The sequence below is a fragment of the Macaca fascicularis genome, chromosome 10, assembly GCF_037993035.2.
Source record: "Macaca fascicularis isolate 582-1 chromosome 10, T2T-MFA8v1.1".
In the NCBI taxonomy this organism is placed as follows: domain Eukaryota; kingdom Metazoa; phylum Chordata; class Mammalia; order Primates; family Cercopithecidae; genus Macaca; species Macaca fascicularis.
The window spans coordinates 114,847,789-114,870,105 of NC_088384.1; positions in this window are offsets into that span (position 1 = coordinate 114,847,789).

Consider the following 22,317-nt stretch of genomic DNA (forward strand, 5'->3'; position numbering starts at 1 on the left):
CCCACCAGTTGCCTGGGGAGGGGAGATGGCCAGGCACAGGGAAGGGGTATGGAGATGGGGCAAGGGAACACTATGGATCCCCCTGGCTGTCTCAGATCAAAGCCCTCCTTGGATAGCCATTTCCCCCAACACACCTCAGGGCCAGCTTCAGGGGCTGCCCATGTGTGTCTGTGTGGCCTCTGCCCCTTCTCTGCTATGGAACTCATTGTATCATCCAGTTAACTCCTGTCTCCCCATCAGGCTGCAAGCCCCGTCTTCTCTTCTCCCCCATCATCAGGCTGCAAGCCTTGTCTTGTCCTGGTTATTGCTGCATCCTCAGTGCCTGGCACCCAACTGTTAGTTCCCTTTCCGCCTGAAAGGTGTCAGGTGCCAGCCTGGAGGAGAAAAAGTCCAAACCAGGCTGTGTGTTTCCTGTGCATTCTATGTCCCCAGCCACCTGGGCCTGGGCCTTAATGACAGACTGTAGTGAATCGATGAATGAAGACAACAGGTGGCCAAGCATGGAGGTATATGCTGCCTTCTCTCCTTCTGGCAGAATGTGATGATGGGCAGACCTGAGGTTTGTATAGGTTGAATTTTATCCCCAAAGCTAACCCTTCCTGAGCTGTCTACACCTTTGTCCTAGCTTTCGAGACATGGGAAGGGGTATACACCAGTCACCCACACCCATCCACTCAGGCAGTCAAGAACTATCAGGAGATGAGGGCTTGGCCAATCCCTCTGGGGGATATCCAATGCAGCCCTGGCCACCTAGTGAGACGCAGACCACCAGGGGGGCCGAGCCCAGCCCCGTCCATGGCGGTGATGACCAAGGGGACTTTGCAGGGCGTCAATGTCACTGCAAGGCACAAGGTCCGGAAAGAAGGGGAGCTGGTAGGGGAACAAGTGCGTCAGGCAGCCGGTGGTGAAGATGGTTATGAAGACTCAGAGCCTGCCAACAGCCACGGCGCTCAGAGACCAACAGCACGTCCACCAGGAGCCCAGGCTGAGGCCACAGAAGGGGAGACCATCGCTGGGGAGATAGCTCCCACCCATGTGACTGGCAGCCCTGCCCACCCCGCACCCCGACCATGCACCCTGAGACCCAGCCAGGAAAAGCTGGCTCTGAAAACAGCCTGCATAGACTGGTGACCACGGACACACGCCCAAGAGCACTGCAGCCTTGGGACAGGGCTGACCCTGCAGGTCAGCCTGGGCTCCCTTGGGATGGCCTGAGCTGCTTCTAGGAGCTCCTTGTCCCTCCATCTGAAGAGCAACAAGACCTAATGGCAGGTGGCACCCCATCTCGGCGACTCCCCATCTCAGTGGCACCCCATTTCGGCAGCACCCCATCATGGCGGCACCCCGTCTCGGCGCACCCCATCATGGCGGCACCCCGTCTCGGCAGCACCCCGTCATGGCGGCACCCCGTCATGGCGGCACCCCGTCTCGGCGCACCCCATCTCTGCGCCACTGAGCAGAAGTGCGCTCTCCCTCCCCCTCTCCTGTGACTCGGCATCACCGTTGTGCCCGGGGAATGGAGAACTCAGCCTGCGGCCCCTTCCCCTGATGCCTCCCCACAGTGCCCAGGCCTGCTCCAGCCGCTTGGGTGTCCGTCCCTCCCATCATGTAGCCCAACGCTAGCCCCACACAGGAACCTTCTTGGCACCTGCCCAGCCCAGGAGAAGGGTCACCAGGCCCTTCCCCGCAGCGGGAAGAAAGGCTCTACGATGGTTTCCAAGCCCAAAATGAAGGCAGTGACCTTTAGGACAATGTTCTGGCCTCCTAGCCTTCTCCGAGCAAGAGCTGGTGACATCATCCTCAGAGTCACTCTCACCAACCCGGGAAAAGTCAGAAGTGAAAAATAGCCAGAAAGAGTCCCCATGCCTTTCCCCTACCTGAAAAATGGGGGATCCGATCATTTTGGAATCTGGAGATGAACCCCGAAGGATCAACATTTCACTGCTTAATGGGCAGTGAGCGTCTGCCCGGAGCCCGCCCAGCCTCAGCCTTGCAGGGGAGCAGACGGTAGCCCAGAGAGGGGGAACGGCTCGCTGAGGTCACAGAGCACTCTCTCGGCCTCCGTGGTCCTGTGGGCCCAGAGGAGAGTCTATGCTTCCAGGGTGCAAATCTCAGCACTTGACAAATCAAACCAGATTGTCATTGTCCCTCTAACCCCGGCCGGGCCTCTGGACGCCGTAAAGTTACCCAAGGCTATCGCTGGCATCCTGCCCACCCCTCGTGGCTGTCCTGCAGGAGCCTTCTTCCCCAGGGGCCCCTCCTGGGCCCAGGTAGCCGTCAAAGTGTTCGAGCAGAACCGCCCAGGCCGGGCCAGCTGCTGAGGGTTACAAGATTCTAAACTCGGGACAGCAGGTGACTGTGCAGTGAAGCATTAATCTTGCCCAGAGAGAGCTGGCCTCTGCCCTTGGCTCCTGGGAGGTGACCACTAAGCCCTTGGGATGTCCTGCCTGATAAGAGTGTCTTTGTTTAACTGATGTCTTGGGCCATCCCAGATTGCTTATGCTGAAAATATGCTTTATGGCGGGGGCCTTGGGCTCAACTCCCAGAGGGCTGGAGACGGAGGTCAGCCACGTGGGTGGGCAGCCACGTCTATGTGGCAGAGCCCCAGTGGATACTTCCAGTTCTGGCAGCACTTGTGTGCAGTCACACATCATGTGGTAAGTGGTGTCCACGCCACTTCCCTGAGAGAGGAGAGCTGGAACCCACACCTGGAGCCCTCCTGGGCCTTGCCCCACGCGCCCTTCCCCGGGCTGACTTCACTCCGCATCCTTCGCTGGAGGAACTGCAGCTGTGAGCACAGTGGTGCTGCTGAGTTCTGAGAGGACTCCAGCAAAGTGCCGAACCGGAGGGAGGACTTGGGAACTCTGGAAAGATCTATCCTCTAACTGGATCTCTATTTCCATCTCAAACTAAGGAAGACCAACACAAATCTCCCTGGTCTTTTTATGGGTCTCTGCATTTAAATGGCCTATGTGCAGATGCATGTACGTTTCGGCTGAAGGTCTGCATCTCAACATGGAGCCTCAGGCACTGGCGTATGGAGAGTTTTGGGTGCCTCGGCAGCACAGGAACAGTCCCTTCCCTTGACCCTGGCTCTCAGGACTGTCGCCCAGTGCGTGGGCATGGCCAGCTGTGGCAGAGTCCCTGGAGCTCAGTCCTCACCATGTACTGGAGAGCCGTATCCGCACACTGGCCAGGTTTTCTTCCCGTTACACGTATAGAGTAGCTACTACAGGCCTGGCATGGCTCAGGTGCCCAGGACACAAACAGAAATAGACAAAACGACCGCGTGCAGGGCAGCATTCCCCTGCTGGCAGGGGGTGGAGGGAGTCTCCTTGCCCAGCGACCCTGCAAAGGCACTGACAAGGCCTGCAGGAGAACTCTTAACTTTGAAGAACTTGACATTTCTCTCTCTCTCCCTTTTTTTTTTTTTTTTTTCCACCTACAAACACCTCCCAGCACTCCGTGGAGCATGTAGTCCCCACACGCCTCACGAAACAAAGGCGGTCCCGCCACCCCACCTACCTGTGGCATCTCCACCTCTCCATCCACCTCTTGCTCCTCATGGCCCATGATGTTGGAAGAGAAAGACTCTGTGTTCCCAGAAGAACACAGCTTACGGCTCAGCCCGGAGATGATGAGGCCCACAAGAGCCATCCCGGGGTCTGGAGGCCGCAGGTGCACAGCGTTCCCTGCATCCACACGGCTGAGCCTGATGGGACAGAAGCACACACCTGTGGGCTTCCTGGGAGAGGCTGCCTGTCTGTGTGGGGACTATGCAGCCTGGTGCTCTCCCTCCCACAATGGTTTGTTCTCTTTCCTCTTCTCTCCTCTCTCTCTTCCTCTCTCCTTCCCTCCTCTTCCCTCCTGTTCTCTCCTCCTCTCTCCTCTTCTCTCTCTTCCTCTCTCCTCCTCTCTCCCTCCCTCCCTCCTGTGGGTATGGTGAGAATCCTGTAGATAAATTAGCATTATCAACACTATTATTGTCAACATGTGTGTTATTATTTTCTCCTAATGACAGCAGAACCACATGGTGTGCAGTTAGAAGAACATGGGTCCTGGAGCCCCCTGGCATGTTTGACTCCCAGCTCTGCTACTTACAAGCTGTGAGAGCATGGCCAGACATCTGCCCCTTCCTCGCCTCATTCTCCCAATCAGGAGCACAGTTGTGAGATTAAATGGGTAGATTTGTGAGGGCTGCGTGGCAGGCCACGGAGGATGCTGACTGTGTTTCCTGCATCACGGCGGTCACTTGCTGAGCCCCTTCTTGGCTTTTCTGTGACTCCTCTGGCACTTCCATGACACTGGGGGCTGTGGCGCTGCCCTGGTCTTTCCCATGTGGGTCCTGCCTCTTCACCCAGGTGTCAGGTTCCCTGCGGAAAGACAAGGTCTTGTTCTGCTCACTTGGGACTGGGCAACCCGGAGCTTCTCAAAAAATAGGAGCTGGGTGGGTCTGAATTCACCCAACACCCACCCCCAGTCACCTGTCCAGGGCCCACCCTCATTCCCGAGGCTCCCTGCTTACCTAATGATTCCAAGATGTCCTAGAACCTTCTCCCAAACAGCACCTGCAGAAAAGATGGCGACCTGGGCTCCAGCCTCACAGGTGTTTTCTGGGCCGCAGGGCGAGGCTGTGGGCAGGGCCTTTCTCATCCCAGCCCCCAGCACTGTGCCTGGCTCTCAGCAGACACTGGCGGAATTATTTGAGCAAATTCAGGTTTTCCCAAGCAAGAGAAGCTACACTATGTTCTCAGGTCTGTTAGGTCCACATTGGGAGGGGCAGAGGCCCACAGCTCTCTGCAGGAGGTGGGAAGGGCCTCTGTCCACCGGGCTGGCCATCTCCAACCTGGCGGGTCAGAGAGCCCCTGTGTCCTCACTCCGGGCTGCCCACTTGCCTTCCTCCTCAGCCTCCTCGAACACGGACTGAGGGCCACGCCCCACTGAGGGCAGAGGCAGCCCCACCCTCTGCAAGGATGGCCAGCCAAGAACAAGCCCTGCAGTAGGGCGAGTGTGACAGGGGCCTGGAAAGGGAGCCCCTGACGCTGGGGAGGCCAGACAGCAGCCTCTCCGCTGAGTCCTGCGGACAGCGGAGGACACGAGCTTCAGAGGGAAGCTCTTCGTGGGGTCTAAGGAGTCGAACGCCTCATTGCCAGGTAAGGAGCTCAGTGCAGAATGTCTGGGACGGACAAATCGAGAGACAGCCACCGAAGCACTTTCTTAGAAACACGCTGGCAAATGACACAGGCGGCAGCTGGGAAGGCGGTGAGGAGGAGCCGCTGGAGACGCTGGGGCTGAGGACTGGGTTTGTCATCCTCAACCTACAGAGGTCTTTGGCTTTTAAATTATGTACACATCTTACTTGGATAAAAACAATGCAATACTAGATTGTCTTAATTCCTCTGATCAGAGTAAGAGGACCGGAGCCTCAATGATACGGAGATGAATCGTATCAGGTTCAGCTGCAGGTCAACGATGGGGCGGCCGTCAATTGAGTAGGACACAGCAGTTAAGAATGAGGAGGAGCTCGTGCTCTGCTCTGGAGAGAGGTCTACAATACATCATTACACAGAGAAGACAATGAAGCCAGCGTGCTCAGAAAGACGTCCCGTGCTGGGGAGACACGGGAGAACCCATCCCCATCCCAAACAGGCTATGGCCATCAGGTGGCAGCCGGCAGCTCCTTCATGGAGTACTTTCCCTTCCTTTATTGTCCATTTTGGCCAGAATTTCCATTTTTAGAATAAGCATGGATTTCAACTGCAATCAGAAAAGTGCTTATGCCATAAAAATATATAAAAATAAGTTTAGAGGAAATAAGTGTAACTTCATGTTCCTTACTAGACCACCAAATGGTTCAAGAAACATCGGAGGGAGGGGCCCAGTGAACCAGGAGGTTGGGGTCCTGACTTTGTATTTGCTCAGTCTAGCAGCCCTGTGCTTTGGGGGCTGGGGACCCTCTGAGAGCTTGATGGAAACTGTGGACTTTCTTCTGGAAAAGTCCCACTTTGTAAACAATCCCAGAGAATTCAAGGAGCCCTCTGAAAGTGCATCAGTGAATTTAGACCAGGACTTGGAAAACTTGTTCTGTAAAGCACCTGATAGTACACATTTGTTGTTGTTGTTGTTGTTGTTTGAGACAGAGTCTTGCTCTATTGCCCAGGCTGGAGTGCAATGGCATGATCTCGGCTCACTGCAATCTCCACCTCCTAGGTTCAAACAATTCTCCTGCCTCAGCCTCTCAAGTAGCTGGGATTACAAGTGCCTACCACCACGCCAGGCTAAACTTTTTGTATTTTAGTAGAGATGGGGTTTCACCATGCTGGCCAGACTGGTCTGGAACTCCTGACTTCAGGTGATCCACCTGCCTCAGACTCCCAAAGTGTTGGGATTACAGGCATGAGCCACTGCACCCAGCTGATAGTACATATTTTCAGCGAAAGCAGCCGTAGATGAAAACTACACAAGTAGACATGGCTGGGTCCCAAGACAATATTATGAGAAGGTCAAATCTGGGCTCCCAGAGTCATTTCTGTGTACTAAGAAATAGATTCTTGGCTGGGCGTGGTGGCTCACACCAATGCTTTGGGAGGCCAAGGAGGGAGGAAAGCTTGAGGCCAGGAGTTAGGGACTGGTCTGGGTAACATAGAAAGATTCCATCTCTACAGAAAATTATAAAATTAGCCAGTCATGGTGGCACACACCGTATAGTCCCAGCTACTCAGGGGGCTGAGGCAGGAGGATTGCTTGAGTTCAAACGTTTGCGGTTAAGGTGAGCTATGATTGCACCCCTGCAGTCCAGCCTGAGCGATGCAATGAGACCTTGTCTCAAAATATATATACGTGTGTGTATGAAAAAGTATATATGTATATCCTATATACACACATATATATGTGTATAAATATAAGAAAAAGAAATATATATATATATATATATATGAGAAAAGGAACACGTATTTTTTTTTCTTTCTTAGCAGACAGGCCAGATTTGTCCAGAAGCCTGAGTTTGCCCCTCCCTGATCTAGAACATCTTTCTACAAAATCCTCGCATCATGAATCCCCCTGCACCAGCCACCCTCTCTGCTGCTACAGCCCAGAGACGTCCTTTCAAGTGAGTTTGTATAAGCGCCTGAGGAATCCCTTAGGTCGGTGGTGGGGGTGGGGTGCTGCTTTTTAAGAAGACGTTTTTCCTGGAAGGCACAGGGCTGGTCCTGGCATGGTCCTTTTCTGATGGTTTAGTCAGATGAGCCCTCCGGCTCACGAGAGGTGCGCCAAAGCTGTGGGAGAGGGCAGTGCAAGTGGTCATTGTGGACGAGGGCTCAGAGCCAAAGGCCCTCTGGGGAAGAGGACGCCAGGACGGCTTGCAGGAGGTGCTTGGCGCTTCCTGGAAAAAGAGGGGGAATGAACGATCAGGAGATCCATGTGGCTTGGGAGGGGTTTCAGAGGCCAGGCCCTGCTGTGGGCACCAACTGGGTCATTGGGTCAGGATTTCCAGCTGGGTGGTGACTTTCTTGGGGTGCTTAGGAAGAGAAGTGAGCCTCGTTTTGCTTCCCATCACTCCCCTCTCCGTCCACTGTCTGCTCATTCGCCGCTCGTTTGCTGTGGTGGAGCTCACTGCCTATTCGCCGTCAGGTTCCACGGTGGAAGCTGTGCATGGTCACGTTATCGCCCAGAGAATATGTGTGACTTCCTGACACAGGGAGGAACGTGCACTTGGTTGCCAAAGCGCTATCAAGCAGAGCAAGACCTCCCCAGGCTAGGGCCCCCACGCCGGCTCAGGACAGGATTGGCCCTGGTCACTCATTCCACAGGGAAGCCAGCCAAGTGGTAAGCAGAGAGCAAGCCTATTACAAGGCTACACTCAGTGGAAAGGCTGTCCCCCGGCAGGACCTTGCGCACCCACGCACCTGGGATGCCACCGGCACAGGGAGGCACCCAGAAAACAGTGGTGGAATAAATACGTTAATTAATCACTCCCGAGATTCGTTCCTTCTTGCTTATGTTGCTCTTAGGGAATTCAAATGCTCTTATTTTTATGATATGTGGTTGCTTTTTTATGCCCTTTCTTGATAAAAGAAAAAGCAGCAGCTGGGCACAGTGGCTTACGCCTGTAATTCAGCACTTCGGGAAGCCAAGGCGTGTGGATCACCTGAGGTTGGGAGTTCAAGACCAGCCTGGCGAACATGGCAAAACCCCATCTCTACTAAAAATACAAAAATTAGCCGGGCATGGTGGCACATGCCTGCCCACCTACTTCAGAGGCTGAGGCAGGAGAATTTCTTGAACCCGGGAGGCAGAGGTTGCCGTGAGCTGAGATCATGTCACTGGAGTCTAGTCAGGGCAACAGAGTAAGACTCTGTCCCAAAAAAAAAAAAAAAAAAAAAAAGGCAATCTCCTGTTCTTTTTACTGGTCTACAAAATCCCAAATCTGAGGCCCATTTCCATAAATGAATAGATTACAACAATAGGTCAGGGTGTTCACTGAATGGAAAGGAGTATCCCTGAAGTGCTCCCAAATCGTTCATGTTTATCCTCTTTCCTATTTACTACAAAGCGTTTTTTGTTTTTTTGTTTGTTTTTTGTTTATTTTAATACAGAACGTTTCCATTCTCCTCCATAAGCTTTGTAAAACCAGACATTACCAAGTATTTACTACTGATCTCTGGGAAGATACTGAGGAAACTCTTACTGGCTCAAGCCAGCGACATAAAAAGGCTCTTTTGTAAAATCACTAGATAATGGAACCTAGACCAGTTCCTTGTATGATTCTGTTCACCTGCAAGAGGCTTTCCACGTGGGGTTGGCCTGCCTGTCATGGAACTGGCCAAAGGTCTGGGGAGCAGAGGACTCAGAAGCAGAAAAGCCAGGTAGACAACTGATCATCCACTGTACCTGCATGAAACAGCTAAAGGAGTAAAAGAAAGTGCGCTGAGTCTACGATCCCACAGACAGCCCCGCAGTCCATGAACGAGGAACAGATAGCTGAGATTTCATTAAGATGGCCTTGAAAAATCAACCTGCAAGGATTCGATGCTTGTTATTTCCAAGTGGTTTTTGAATTTTCAGGGTGTTTTTTTGTTTTTTGTTTTTAACGAAAGAAGTAATTCTGTAGATTCTTTTCCCCAATCAGTTGCCTGCCTTTGAAATTAACTATTTCCCTGGCTTTCTCCCTGATTGGGACCGTGCCCCTCCTCAGTCTTTCTGAAGTGCTATTGTGTTGGGTGTTATTCGCTTAGCCACACATAATGTAACTTTGAAATGCGATGGAAAAAAAAAATTAGCATTTCCAGTGAACTGGAAAGAATGCCTCTGATTTCAAAATGTGTACTTAAAAAAGGTGCACCCAAATTGATTGTACCAACTACAGGGCTCATTCTGCCAAGCCAAATCTGAAATGTATTTTTTGCAAAAGGACAACTTTATTATGATTTTTTAGAGGAAAGAAATATGTAGATCCAGGCACAGAGGAAAAACAAAAGCATCTTGAGGATTTAATACAGCTTGGATTAATCAAAGCGTCTGCTTTTAAGCTGTGTGCCCCCACAGAGGAGTGAATTAATGAGCAATTTATGCAATGAATATATTTTTTTCTTTCATTATCTAGGTATTTCAGAGGAACGTGCTTCTTCTGACTTGAATTCTCTAGATACTTCTCTGAAATGTTAGCTTCATTTTGCATGTATAATTACAGCCTCAAGTCGTTTGGAGAGCAAGTCTCAAGGTAGTCGAAAACTTCTCACCCCCCACCCTCATGCAAATCAACTCGGTTGCTCACCATTCAACCTCAAATCTCCCCTGAACCCTTTTGAATGAAGAATCCATTTGGGAATTATCCTTAAGCCAGCGTTTCCAAGGCTGGTTTGGCGGAGGGAGAGTTTTAGCAAGAATACAGATGCCAGAACCCCATTCCTGGAGGCTCAAAACCAGCAAGTCTGGGACAGAGCCTGGCACCCTGTATTGTTCAAGTTTATGTAGCAGAATGGCCATGCTTACACTCCCTGCTCTCCACCCTCCAATGAGAAGAAAATGCTAAATTAGGCATGTTAACTTCACTGCTGCCTTACAGGGGGCAATTTGTAGACCCAAGGCTGAACCTGAAGGCCAGAGCTAAGAGTGAACAAGAAGATGGGTTTTCCCCTCTGGCAGCACAAATTCAGTTGCAATTCAGATCCCCAAGAAATGTACCTGGGGTCTTTGGAAACGACCTGAATTTGCAATCTGTGTTACTCCACCAGCCCCTAGAAATGCTGGGAGCGTCACCAGGGTATAGTTCTTCTATCCCATCATTGTCTTGGCTTCCAGGAAATGGGAAGGGGGCTGGGAGGGGGCGGGCCTACAGCCTTATCTACCCCTGCAGCCTTATCAAAATGAACGAGAAACAATAGGTGAACCCGCCAAGAAGGCTTGAGCTATTGAAATCTCTGGGCATAGATGGTGGTTTGGTTGGCGGAATGTCCCTTTCTCTCAGAAAACAATCAAGTGGGAGCATGGTGGCAGGGCTCGTAAAAGGAACCCAGACGTCACCTTCAAGGCCATGGCCCCGGCTGCCTCCTGCCCGTCCTCCTCGGGCAATCTCCCTGACCAAGCCCTTTTCAGATTTGGAGAGGAGGGGGTTTCAACCTGATCCTAAAGTGCCTGGGCAGTGGACAGAATGGTTCCCCCGCGGGTCCTTCTCCCCTCCGACCGCAGCCCCTCTTTGTCCGCTGTGTTCAGGAGGCACCAGTGTCGACCTCCAGGTTAACTTCTTTCCATTGGCTCCACTTAGTAGTTAAGGGAGTGGGGCTGGGGATGGGCCAGGCTAGGGTGAATTCCCACGGCTGGCCCTCTACTCTCCGCCACTGGGGAACTTTCTGGGACCAGAAACTTCAAGTTCAGGGAAGCACAAGTGGCCGCTCCTTTCAGTCACTGCTCTCCTTGCCACATTTCCATTAGCACCAAAATCGCAACATCCAGAGCCTTGAAGGCTTCCTGGCTTGGATAATTATTTTCTCATTAGTTCCATTCACATTCACCTGCGACCTTCATTAGACACTGATGTATAAAACGGTCATCTTTGGGTATACGCAGCCAAGTGGGCCCACTGCGCCACTGGCACCTGCCCCCAGCCCTTCACACCCACTCCCTCCGGCGTGGGCGGTGGGCAAGGGTTCCAGGCTGCTGCACAGGTGCAAGAGGAAGCGTCCTGGGGGGCTGGGGCGGATGGCCTCACACTCTTCCTAGGCTTCCGCCTCTGCTACCTGGACGCCCACCATTAGCAGGGCAGTGAGAAGGCCTGACAATTGCCCCTTCCTGTGCCTGGGACTGTGTGTGGGTGGATCATGAGGAACCCTGCAGGACAGCTGGAGTACCTTAGAGTCTGTAGGCTTCCTATCTTCCCAAAGTCACCTAGAATATGTTCTGCCTCTGGGGCTGACAGCCCAGGAAGTTGACATTCCAAGCCCCCAAATGGCCAGTTGTATCCACTCGTCCCACAGCTTTTCTTGAAGGCCCACTCTGGGGCAGGCGCTGTGTTAGGTGTCGGACTTCAGCAGGGCACCAAGGAGAGCCCCATCCTCGCAGAATGGAATACGGAAGAACACACACAATCACCAGTATGTGGCTGTCTTTGACTTGCAAGAGCAGCAGTTTCATTTAGTTCGACTTAATCCACTGCAGGCAAAGAAAGAGATGATAAGCAAAGGCCAGGAATGTGTTATGGACTAAGTGCTGCCGTGGCAGGAGAGCAGGGCCAGGGACTTCTGCGCAGAGAAGCGGGAGAGGGCAGGAGTGTGTGGTGGATCCCAGCCACCTGCAGGAACAGGTGCTGGCCCAGCTGAGGAGGCAAAACCACAGCACCAGAGGACGAGCAGATTGCCTTTTCCAGAACACCTCCCTGGGAGACTCCGTCCGCACCCAGGAAAGCTTGGAGAAGTCCCCTGACTGGATCCAGCCCCTCCCTGGATGGATGCTCTTGTTTGCTTTGCGGTGGCTGTGTGCAGCCTTGGGCCAGAACTAAGTCGCGGGACAACAGAGGCAGGGCTCTAGCTCCATGAGCCTCCTCTCCAGCTTCCTCCCACCACACTGCCCTCTCTGCTGATGAGACATAAAATGACCCCCAGTTTGTACATGCCTGGGTCCCTCTCCAATGTGGCTGTGCATTCTGAACAAGCTGTCACGGGCAGTGTCTCTGGAATCAGCTGTGGACAGTCCTCGCCCCTCCTCAGGCACCCCGGGGCTGGTTCTGGCCCCTCTAGAGTCCCTCATGCCTCTCAGGGTGGCACCCTGCCTCTGGAGTCAGACCTGGGGCTGAGTCCCCATCTGCAACATCCCATGTCTGTGGAGCTGTGGGTGGGTCGTCCAAGCTCTCAGAGCCTCTCTCTGCCCACCTGTGAATGGGGATCGCGCCAGCACTTTCCTCGTATGATCCAATGAGATGAGGTGTGCACAGTTAGCACTCAAACCATGTCAAATAGTTTGAGTTTTTTTGTCTTCCGTAGGGTAGCTGCGGGTGGTTCCCTGAAGCAAAGTCTGCTCACGTCTGTTCCACCTCTAGCAGTCTCCAGCACTATTTTCAGGATCGTCTTAAACCCTCAAAAAGATGGCCCACTCCTGACCTTCCAGAAACATCTCTACAGACCAGCCAGAAACTCTGGTTCCCCAGGAGCTTGCCTTTCCCCAGCTCCAGGTTCACAGCCTCCATGAAAGTAGAAAGGAAAGACTAACAAGCTTTCTAGCAGAGGAAAATTAACAAATGGGACGATGTCTTTCAAAGAGTGCATGCAAGGAGAGCCATGCTGTAGCCAGCTCCAAATAAATAGGCACTCTGGGTATTTCCAAGGGAAATGGGAGGGCTGGGGGCTTGTGAGATGCTGCTTCTCTGTGACAGTGACTCTGCAAATATCACCCTCATCCCACGCGGCTGGAATTCTCTTTGCCCCAATTAGGAGAAGCCATTATGTCCCGCTCCACTGGAACCCCTCCTGTGTTTTTCTGCAATGTAATTTGGAGATCACTTGCATTTACGTATCCCATAAAGCAACATCACCATCTCATCTATTAGCCAGTCCTCAGACCACAGCTCTTCAGACGGAGAGCTTTCTCCCCTAACCCACCCATGGCACTGTTCACAATATCTCTAAGAAAGGGCTGCAGGCAAGTGTCGATCCAGCCAAACCCAGGACTCATTAGGGCCTCTCTTACCAGCTTAGGATTTGCAGCACTTAAGCCATAATAGACATCAGAGAATGGACAAAAAGTGGAATGGAAAATACGTTCTCAAATGCAGTAGAAAGTGAAGGTCGTCATTGCTATTCAGAGATGGACAGACTGAGCAAAAAGCGCCCTGTTCTTTGAGGAGACCATCTTCCCACTCCACAGCTGAGGACTGGACACCTGGATCTGCTGCTTTGCAGACGAATTGAAAGCTCACGGCAAATGCTTAGTTTTTTTTCTCTTCTCTTCATCATACTGATTCAGGGAATCCAAAAGGCTTGGTCATTGAAAGTCAAGTAGATTTTCTGGGAAGATGGGGTGGTGTGTGCAGAGCCATGGAACCCAAATTTCAGCTAGCAGGGTCTCAGCTCTCTGAGGTTTTGCATCTGCAGGCCTAGCTGTGCTGTGATTTGCTTAGTATTGTTTTGCTCTTTCATTATTTAAATGCATGATTTGACAAGGAAATTTTACTCTACCATAGTGAATGGAAAAATCTCTATCACTTGCCACAAATAGGAAATATCCATCATAATGAGCACAGGCATATTAGCATAATAATTGTCCATGTATCAACCAAAACCATCTCTACTTTGCTTTGGGAAATGAAGGTTAAAGGGACAAGAGCTTTGGAATAAGTTTTGGCCCACGACTAGAGGACGCGGATGGCTGTGGTGTTAGTTGTGGGGGGTTTTTCTGTGTGTTTTTTGTTTGTTTGTTTTTGAGACAGAGTCTCGCTCTGTCACCCAGGCTGGTGTGCAGTGGCATGATCTCAGCTCACTGCAACCTCTACCTCCTGGGTTCAAGCAATTCTCCTGCCTCAGCCTCCCAAGCAGCTGGGACTACAGGTGCGCATCACCATGCCCAGCTAATTTTTGTATTTTTAGTAGAGACAGGGTTTCAACATGTTAGCCAGTCTGGTCTCGAACTCCTGACCTCGTGACCCGCCCACCTCGGCCTCCCAAAGTGCTGGGATTACAGATGTGGGCCACCGTGCCTGGCCCCATGTTGTTATTTGGAAGACACCAAAGCGTCACAAAATACTAGAAAAGCAGGGGATCCTTAGAAAACGACTGCTGCATGGAGAATGCCAAGGTCCAGAGCACAGACCGGGTTTCCCTAAGGCAACACACTCAGGTTTGTTTCATAGGAATTCATTTTCCCTCCCCTACGATGTTGTTTTTTTACAACAAATTATCACAGTATGTTTTTGGTTTTGTTTTTACTTTTAAGGAAGTTTAATCTTATACATTGATTTCTGAGCACTTATTTCTGGTTCAAAAAGCAAAACCTACGAAAGTGTGGGGTGGGAGGTGTCTTTGTAGCCTCTCTCTTGCCACCCACTCCTCCTGGGGGCCAGCTAGCCTGGGGATGCACAGAATATACACATGCCAGTGCACACGTGTATTTCTTCCCCTTTTTAAAATAAACACAGATGGTAGCATACGACATTGTTCTGTACCTTGCTTCACCAATGCAATGACGCTTCTCCGATCACTATACAACAAGTCTCCTGCTTCTTTTCTTAGCGCTACGTGGTAATTCCATCACAAGGGAGGAATGGGGTTTATTTAACCAATCCTGTGACGGTACCTACGTTGTTTCTAGTCTGTTGCTATTACCAACGGCTCCGCAATGAATAAACCAATATATTCATCCTTTGGGCCTGTGTGAGGACAGCAGCAGGATAAATTGCCAGCCGTGTCATCAGCATGTGTTTTAGAATGTCATTTAGCATGTGTTTCTAATGTTCCCCTCCCTGTGGAATGAAGGGATGTAGCAAGGAAGTCAAGATCAGGGGACACGGGCTCAAAAGAGTTGCTTTTTATTTTCTCCATGTCAAGAAAATGTGTCTCCCAGCCTTAGCCTTTAGAAAAAAGGATAATTCAGTTTGGGCTGCACACCCCTGACTGGGTTGTCTATGAATTATGGATTTTTTAAAAGACAGGAAGTGAGGTGAGATATTGCATTCCCCAAACTGGTTTTATCTTGCTCAATTTGAAGTTCATCTTCTCGTTCTGATGTCAGGCGCTGGTGCGCAGGGTGGCCGCGGAAGCCTCTCTGTGGGCCTTCTCACAATTAGTCCTTGGCTTTATGCAGTCCCAGGAAGCGAGGGATTTGTTGTTTCAGTGTTCGTGGGTTCATTTCTGTGGTTCCTGTCGCCCCGGCTGCTGGAACACAGACTACCTGTCATGTCATTATGTGTAGGAAAACTGGAGCCCTGGTCCCACACCTCACACAGCCTCATGAGACTTGTCCGGGGGACTTGGGGTGTCCAGACCACTAGGGGTCCTGTCTAGGCAGTGGGCTGTTTTGGAGGGGGCAGACACAAATGGAAAATTTTTGAAGATGGAAAACATGAGCAGTGACTCAGAAATGCAGCAAACCAGTATCCTGACGCAGGAGCCTGTGTTATCGCTACAAAGTCCACTTGTCGGAACACCCAGCAGGCTGGAGCCAAGGGGTCTGTACCCGTGTGACTTTGTCACTCCCACACTAGCATGTGCCCTTGTCTGTAGACACATTCAGTTGTTTGGATTTGATGGTGGAGGTGCTCTGATCCCTATACAATGAGCCTTCTGCTGCTTTTTTAGCACTACACAGTAATTCCATTGCAAGGGAGGTATTGCATCTCACAGGTAGAAGCCAGGGATGCTGCTAAACATCCTACAATGTCCAGTCCACGGCCCTCACAGCACAGAATGATCCCGCCCCAAATGACAGTTATACCCTGGCTGGAAAAGCCAGACCTTACCCACCCTCAAGACAAAATCGAAATCACCTCAGGACTAAGTGCTATCTTTGAAAGGTAGGAGTGCCCATTCCACGCACCCTCAGCCCAGGAGGTTCACTGCGCCTATCCGTGCTCCTCCTTTTCGGGCCGGGTACCTGGCAAATAGGCGGCCCTCACCGAAGCTGGGTCTCCTAAATCACTATGCTGCAAAAACCTACACAGCATCTTGGAGGGGAAATATATGAGAGAAGTAATATCTCAGGATTCTCAACAATTTTTCTCCTCTGAGCTCAGAGAGCTTTTCCTGGACAATGTTACTTTATATTCCCATAATATAATGCAAGAAGGATTGCTCTTCTCACTTCCAGATAGACATATTTCCCGGAGAGCTGCTCCTGACAGCTAGTTAGTGAGGGGGCTGGATCAGAATCGATAACTCCTGAAGCCCTTTTTTGTTTTTACAAAATGAAAACAGCTTTTTTTCTCTGATTATAAAAATGATACATGCACATTGTTTCTTAAAAAATTCAAACAGTACAGAAAAACATAAGAAAGAAAAATAAAAAATCACCCAAATCCTTTCACCAAGAGATAAACAAATGTAGACATTTGGGTACATATCTTTCTAGCTCTTTCTCTGCGTGCGGGCATACACATATTTTACTAACACCGTTTTACCTAAGTCGGTTCCAGGACCACTATTGACATTTGTGGCTGGATTGTTCTCTGCGGTGGGGGCCTTCTTGTGCATTGTGGGATGTTGCAGTACCCCAGCCTCTACCCACTAGATGCCGGTAGCAATCCCCCACCCCAGTCATGACAACTATAAACACAGACATTGCCAAATGCTCCCCTCGGGGGCAAAATTGCCCCAGTTGAGAACCACTGAGATAAATGGAATCATGTACCTACTGTTCCATATAAACCCGATGTCTGGAAGAAGAAAAGAGTAAGGCTTTCTCTTAGGACTTTTGTGTCCTTTGGTTTTTTTGTTTGTTTTGTTTTTGTTTTTTGGTTTTTTTTTTTTTTTTTTTGCAGCAGAGTCCAGGGTCAAGGTCCACTGTGATATTTACAAGGGAAGAACTTTAGGTAAATGACCACCCTGAGCCTCAGTTTCCACATCTGCAAACAGGGACAGTGATAGGACAACGTCTGTGCCACAGGTCATTGAACCGCGTCCCAGAAACAATGTGTGAGAGGGGATTCCTGTGGGGCCCATCGAAAGCCTGCCTGGTGGGTCCCACTGTGCCCCTGGCTTCCGGGGGAGGGCGCCCCAGGCTGAGCAATTCCAGGCACCCTGGCTGAGCAGCGGTGGTGGGGCTGGCGCAGGCAAAAGTCGTGTCGTTCTGTTTGTGGGCTTTGTTTTTTAATTGAATTATTTTGGAAAGCAGATAAGCACGAGTCTGCTTCAATCTAGTACGCTAGGTTTTTGGGGTGTTTTTTTTTCATGTAAACTTTAGTTTCTTTTGAGTTTCAGATATTAAAAAAAAAAAAAAGACAAATGTACAAGATCAGTGGGAGGCTTAAGTAAATTGGTTTATTCCACTGGGGTGGTGGGGAGTCGGGGTTGATGACTCACAATCCTGGTTTTGTCGGAGTTTTACAAAGTAGCCTGTGGTTTCAAAACTGGTGAAAAGAAAGAAGATGGCATCCTCTCTTGCTGCTGTCCCCTCTCCCAAGCCCTGCCTCCATTTCTGCGACATGCCCTCCCTCACACCCCGAGGTGGCTGAGTCAGGCCCCCAGGCCCACTGTGGGCCAGGTCCTCATGTGGAAGGGACATCTGCAGAATGATGATGGTGCCCTGTTCCTCCTTAAGGATGACATCAGAGCCTCCTCGTGTTTCCCTCGTTTTTCCAACAAAGGAGCACAGTTCTGGGGCGGGAGCTGGCCCCACCCATGCTCCGTGCTTACCCGTCTCCCTTGGGCACCTGGCGTCCCCAGGTCCTCTCCCCATGGCCTTTACACACGCTGTTCCCCACTGGCGCACACTGCCCGCCCCTCAGCCTTGCGGCCACAGCAGGCGCCACTTCCTCTGGGAAAGGCCCAGCTCTTTCCACACACCTTGCTGTGTGCCGGCTTCAGAGATGACCTGATCAACCTGTCTCATCCCAAGCCCGAGAGCACCCTGGGGTTAGGACCTGACTCATTTTGCCCAGGACTGTGTGGATTCTGAGGATAGGACATGATATTTGAAGGAAAGAGGTAGGGAAGAAAGGAGATTCTTCCATTTTTAAAAGCGTGATTTTGTTGTTTTTTGTCTTCCACATCACAATCTTCCGTATTCAGGTGGTTCAGGAAAACAGGAGCTCTCACTGCCTGCTCCCCACTTCCTCTTCTGGGGGCCAAGGTGAGCCACTCCCATTAGCGGACTCGGGAGATGCATCCATTAGGCCACCTGCCCATGGCCCGGGTGGCCGCCTCTGCCGCCAGCCGGTGTGTGGGAGAAGCGGTGACTCAGCGCTTCCCCAGCATGAGTGACCAAATAGCCGTTCCAGCCTTTCCCAAGGAGCTGTCCTCTGTCCATAATAGAGAAATTATGTGAGGCGTAATTTATAGTAAAAATCAAATGAACATTAATTCTGGTGAGTCATCCATGCAGAAAGGGCATAGGCTATGGACGTGGGCTGCCGCTGAGGACAGCTGAATGTTTAATCAAAGCAAGCCAAGACTGCGCCACAGGTTGTGAAATTTGGAGCCCTCCCCATGGCTGCAGGATACACCTATGCCACCTTGGAGGGGTGCTGAGCTAGGAGGGGACTTGGCAAATAGTCCATCCACCTCCCTCATTTTACAAGTGGGCACTAGAAGACCAGTGTGGAGACACCAAACTCATCAGCAAGCCTCTGCCCCCAGCCCCCCCATTCTTGTTCGCATGGCAGCCCAGCCCACATCCTCCACCACTCTCCCTGCTCCTCACAGCTGCAGGCAGCCACCTTCCAGACTGCTTCGACCCTGTCCCTCTTCTGTGTGCCCTTGGTCACCTCCTCCCTGGTTCAGGTACTGTGACCTTGTCCCAGGAAGACTCCAGTAGCACCCACTCTCCATGTCTCCTGACTTCCACTCTGGCCTCCAATGGCATTCTAGAAGGAACTTTACAAAATGCAAAGTGGGGTGTGTCACTGTCTATGTGAAACAATGGCTCGCACCCCCAGGGAAAATCCAAGCTGGAGGGCAAGAAGAGGTCAAGGCCTTCCCATGAGCTGGTCATCCCCACATGGGCACCTTTCCCTTTTGCTTGGCTGTCTGGCTGCCTCCTTCTACTCCACTTACATGCCACTTCCTCCAGGAAGCCCTCCCTGTACCTCCCTGCTAAGCTCCTGCTGTTCACTTGGCCAGGGTCTGTCTCAGGCATGGGCTTTAAGCTCCACGAGGACAGGCTCATGTCCATCTTGCCCTCCTCTGTGTCCTTGGGCCCACATAAGGGTCTGGCATACGGTAGGTGTGTATTCATCTTGTGGACTCTCTGCTTGGAGGCATAGGTGATGACTTGCCACAGGGAGCTGGTGATGGTGCTAGGGACCCCTCTTTTCTTCCTCTTCCCCTGGTCTTTCTAGGACTGTCCAGAAGGAAGCTATTCCTTGGGAAAGCTGAGGAGGGGGCACCTTCATTCCCGCCCCCATCCCTGCCTTGGACTAGACACTGCAGCAGGGCCACATGTGTCCTTCCACCTGGCCTGGACTTGGGCGTCCCAATTTGGTGTGAAACAGCAGGTCACAGATGGCTGCATTCAAAGGGAGGTGCAAATGCCTGGTGCATGGGCACATTTTCTTTTTGAGAGGGTGGCATCAGCCCAGATTCACCTCTAATTACGAGAACATCTTGCCTTTTGAGAAAGTGAAGAATTTCAGGGGAGCGTGGGAAGATGTTTGCGGGCAGGCAGGCCTCGCCGGCTCTCATTCTGCCAGGAGTGCGCTCTGGGTTACTTAGACTTGTGGAAACCACTGCCAACAGCCAGGAAGGCGGGGCTGACAGAGCCTCAGGCCCCAGGACATCTCTGCTAGGTGGCCCCAGCTGGCCAGTGAGTCTCTTGACTGTGGCCTTCATTTTGGAGGAGGCTTGGGTCTTCCCTAGCAGCGTGTCCAACATGTAAACAGGAGCACGCAGTGGCTTCCAGGGCACCCCACCATGCTCTGCCTGTACCCCCACTCAAACCCAGCACCTACCCCCTCCATCTCACCCACTGCACATCTGTGGCTCCAGCCAAAGCCACAGGTGCTCCTGGACACTGACCCTTCCCTCACGCCTGCACTGCCCACCCACCTTCCCCACCTTCCTCATGTTGGCCCCCCCCGCCCGCCCCCATAATTCTCTCTCACCTGAGCTGCCACAGCTGCCGGGAAAAGGAGTTTCTGCTCACCCATCACAGGCGTGGTCATGTCACTCCCACATGCACACACACACACACAGAGCACGAGTTCAGATGCTACAAGTGTACACACACACTATGTTATGTGCACTCGCACAAATACACGTGCACACAGATGCTGCATACGTGTGCACACACTCCACATGCAGCTATGTCCCCCCACACGCCTTCATCCCAGAATGTCCCCACCATGTGCGTGGAGGGGCATTATCTCTATGTACTTCCCATGGCCCACAGGGGACCTGCCCTCTCTGACCTTGCCTGCTGCTCTCCTCTTCCCCTGGCTCACACGTGGGAGATCAGGGCATCAGGTGTGCAGGTGTTGGGGGCAGGTTGCAATTTCACAGCCCTGTTTTTTCTGTAGCACCGATCTCTCCCAGAAGGTGTGATACCTCCATTTCTCTGTTTATAGTCTGCCTGCACCACTCCTAGCTCATGTGCTGGGTCACAGCTGTTTATCTCTCTCTCTCTCTCTCACACACACACACACACTTTAAATAAACTTTTTATTTTAAACTTTGAGATTTACAGACAAGTTGAAAAGCTAGTGTGGAGCTTCTGTGTCCCAACACCCAGGTTCTATCGCTTATATTGCCATGTGATTTGTCACCACGAACGAATAGTATTGCCTGAACCCCGTGCGGTGTGCAGACGTCACTGGCTTCTCCCTAATGCCCTCTCTGTGCTCCAGGACTCCATCCAGAAGCCCACGTGACATTTCATCATCACATCTCCTGAGGCTCCTCCAGGCTCCTCAGCCGAGTCTCTCAGCTTTTCCTTGATTTTGATAACCTTGACCATTTTGAGGAGTGCTAGTCGGGTATTTTGTAGATTGTCCCACAATTTGGGTGATCTGATGTTTGGTTCATGGGTACACTGGAGTGATGGGGTTGGGGAAGGAAGACCACGTGAAGTACCCCTTCATCCCGTGGTGTCCAGGGTATGTATTAGGTACAGGATGATCCCTGATGACACAGGCCTCCCGCTGGCTAAGGCACAGCTGCCCAGGTTTCTCCACAGTGAAGCCCGTTTCCCACCTTCGATACGTACTCTTTGGAAGCAAGTCACTAAGCACTGTGCGTACTTCAGGGGTGGGAGCTATGTTCTATCTCCTTGAGGGGGAAGTATCTACCGGAATTCTTTGGAATTATTCTGTGCAAGAGATTTGTCTCTCCCATCTACTTATTGAATGATTTCTATCAGTCTGGACCCGTGGATATTCTAAGAATTGGGTCATAGTCCAGCACAGCTTTGCTAGTCCCCTGTCCCAGCTGTGACCCTTGGGAGCTCCTTCTGTCAGCTCCTGTGTCCCTGGAACCTGCCGCCATTGCTGGGGCACCTCCTTCCTGACACCACATGATGCTTCGGGCTCACCTCGCAGTCCTCGCGCCAGCCAAAGAATAAGCCTTTTTTTTTTTTTTGACACAGGGTCTCTGTCACCCCAGGCTGGAGTGCAGTGGTGCGATCCCAGCTCACTGCAACCTCCACCTCCTGGGTTCAAGCAATTCTTATGCCTCAGTCTCCCGAGTAGCTGGGACCACAGGCGTGCACTACCACACCCAGCTAACATTTGAATTTTTAGTAGAGATGGGGGTTTCACCATGTTGGCCAGGCTGGTCTTGAACTCCTGGCTTCAAGTGATCTGCCCGTCTCAGCCTCCCTACGTGCTGGGATTACAGGCGTGAGCCACCACACTCAGCCAGAATAAGCTATTTTCACCAAAAGCCTGGTTCCCTTTATGGGAGAATGGCGCCACCAACTAAGGCCTGGGTGGCGTCACTGCTTCAAGGTCCTCTTGGAGCCCCTGGAAAGAGCCAGGAAATAAACGTGCATATGCTAACTCTCTCTGCACGCCTATGGAGAGCAGTCTTTCTCCCACTCTCCACCAGACTCTGTATTAAGCTGCACATCCTCACATCACCAGGACCCTCAGAAAGTCAGACTTGCTCTGTGTCAACCATCCTGGGCCAGCAGTTTAGATCACGTTTACACAGAGCTACCAGCCAGGTGGCAAATGCATCTATCTTTTTT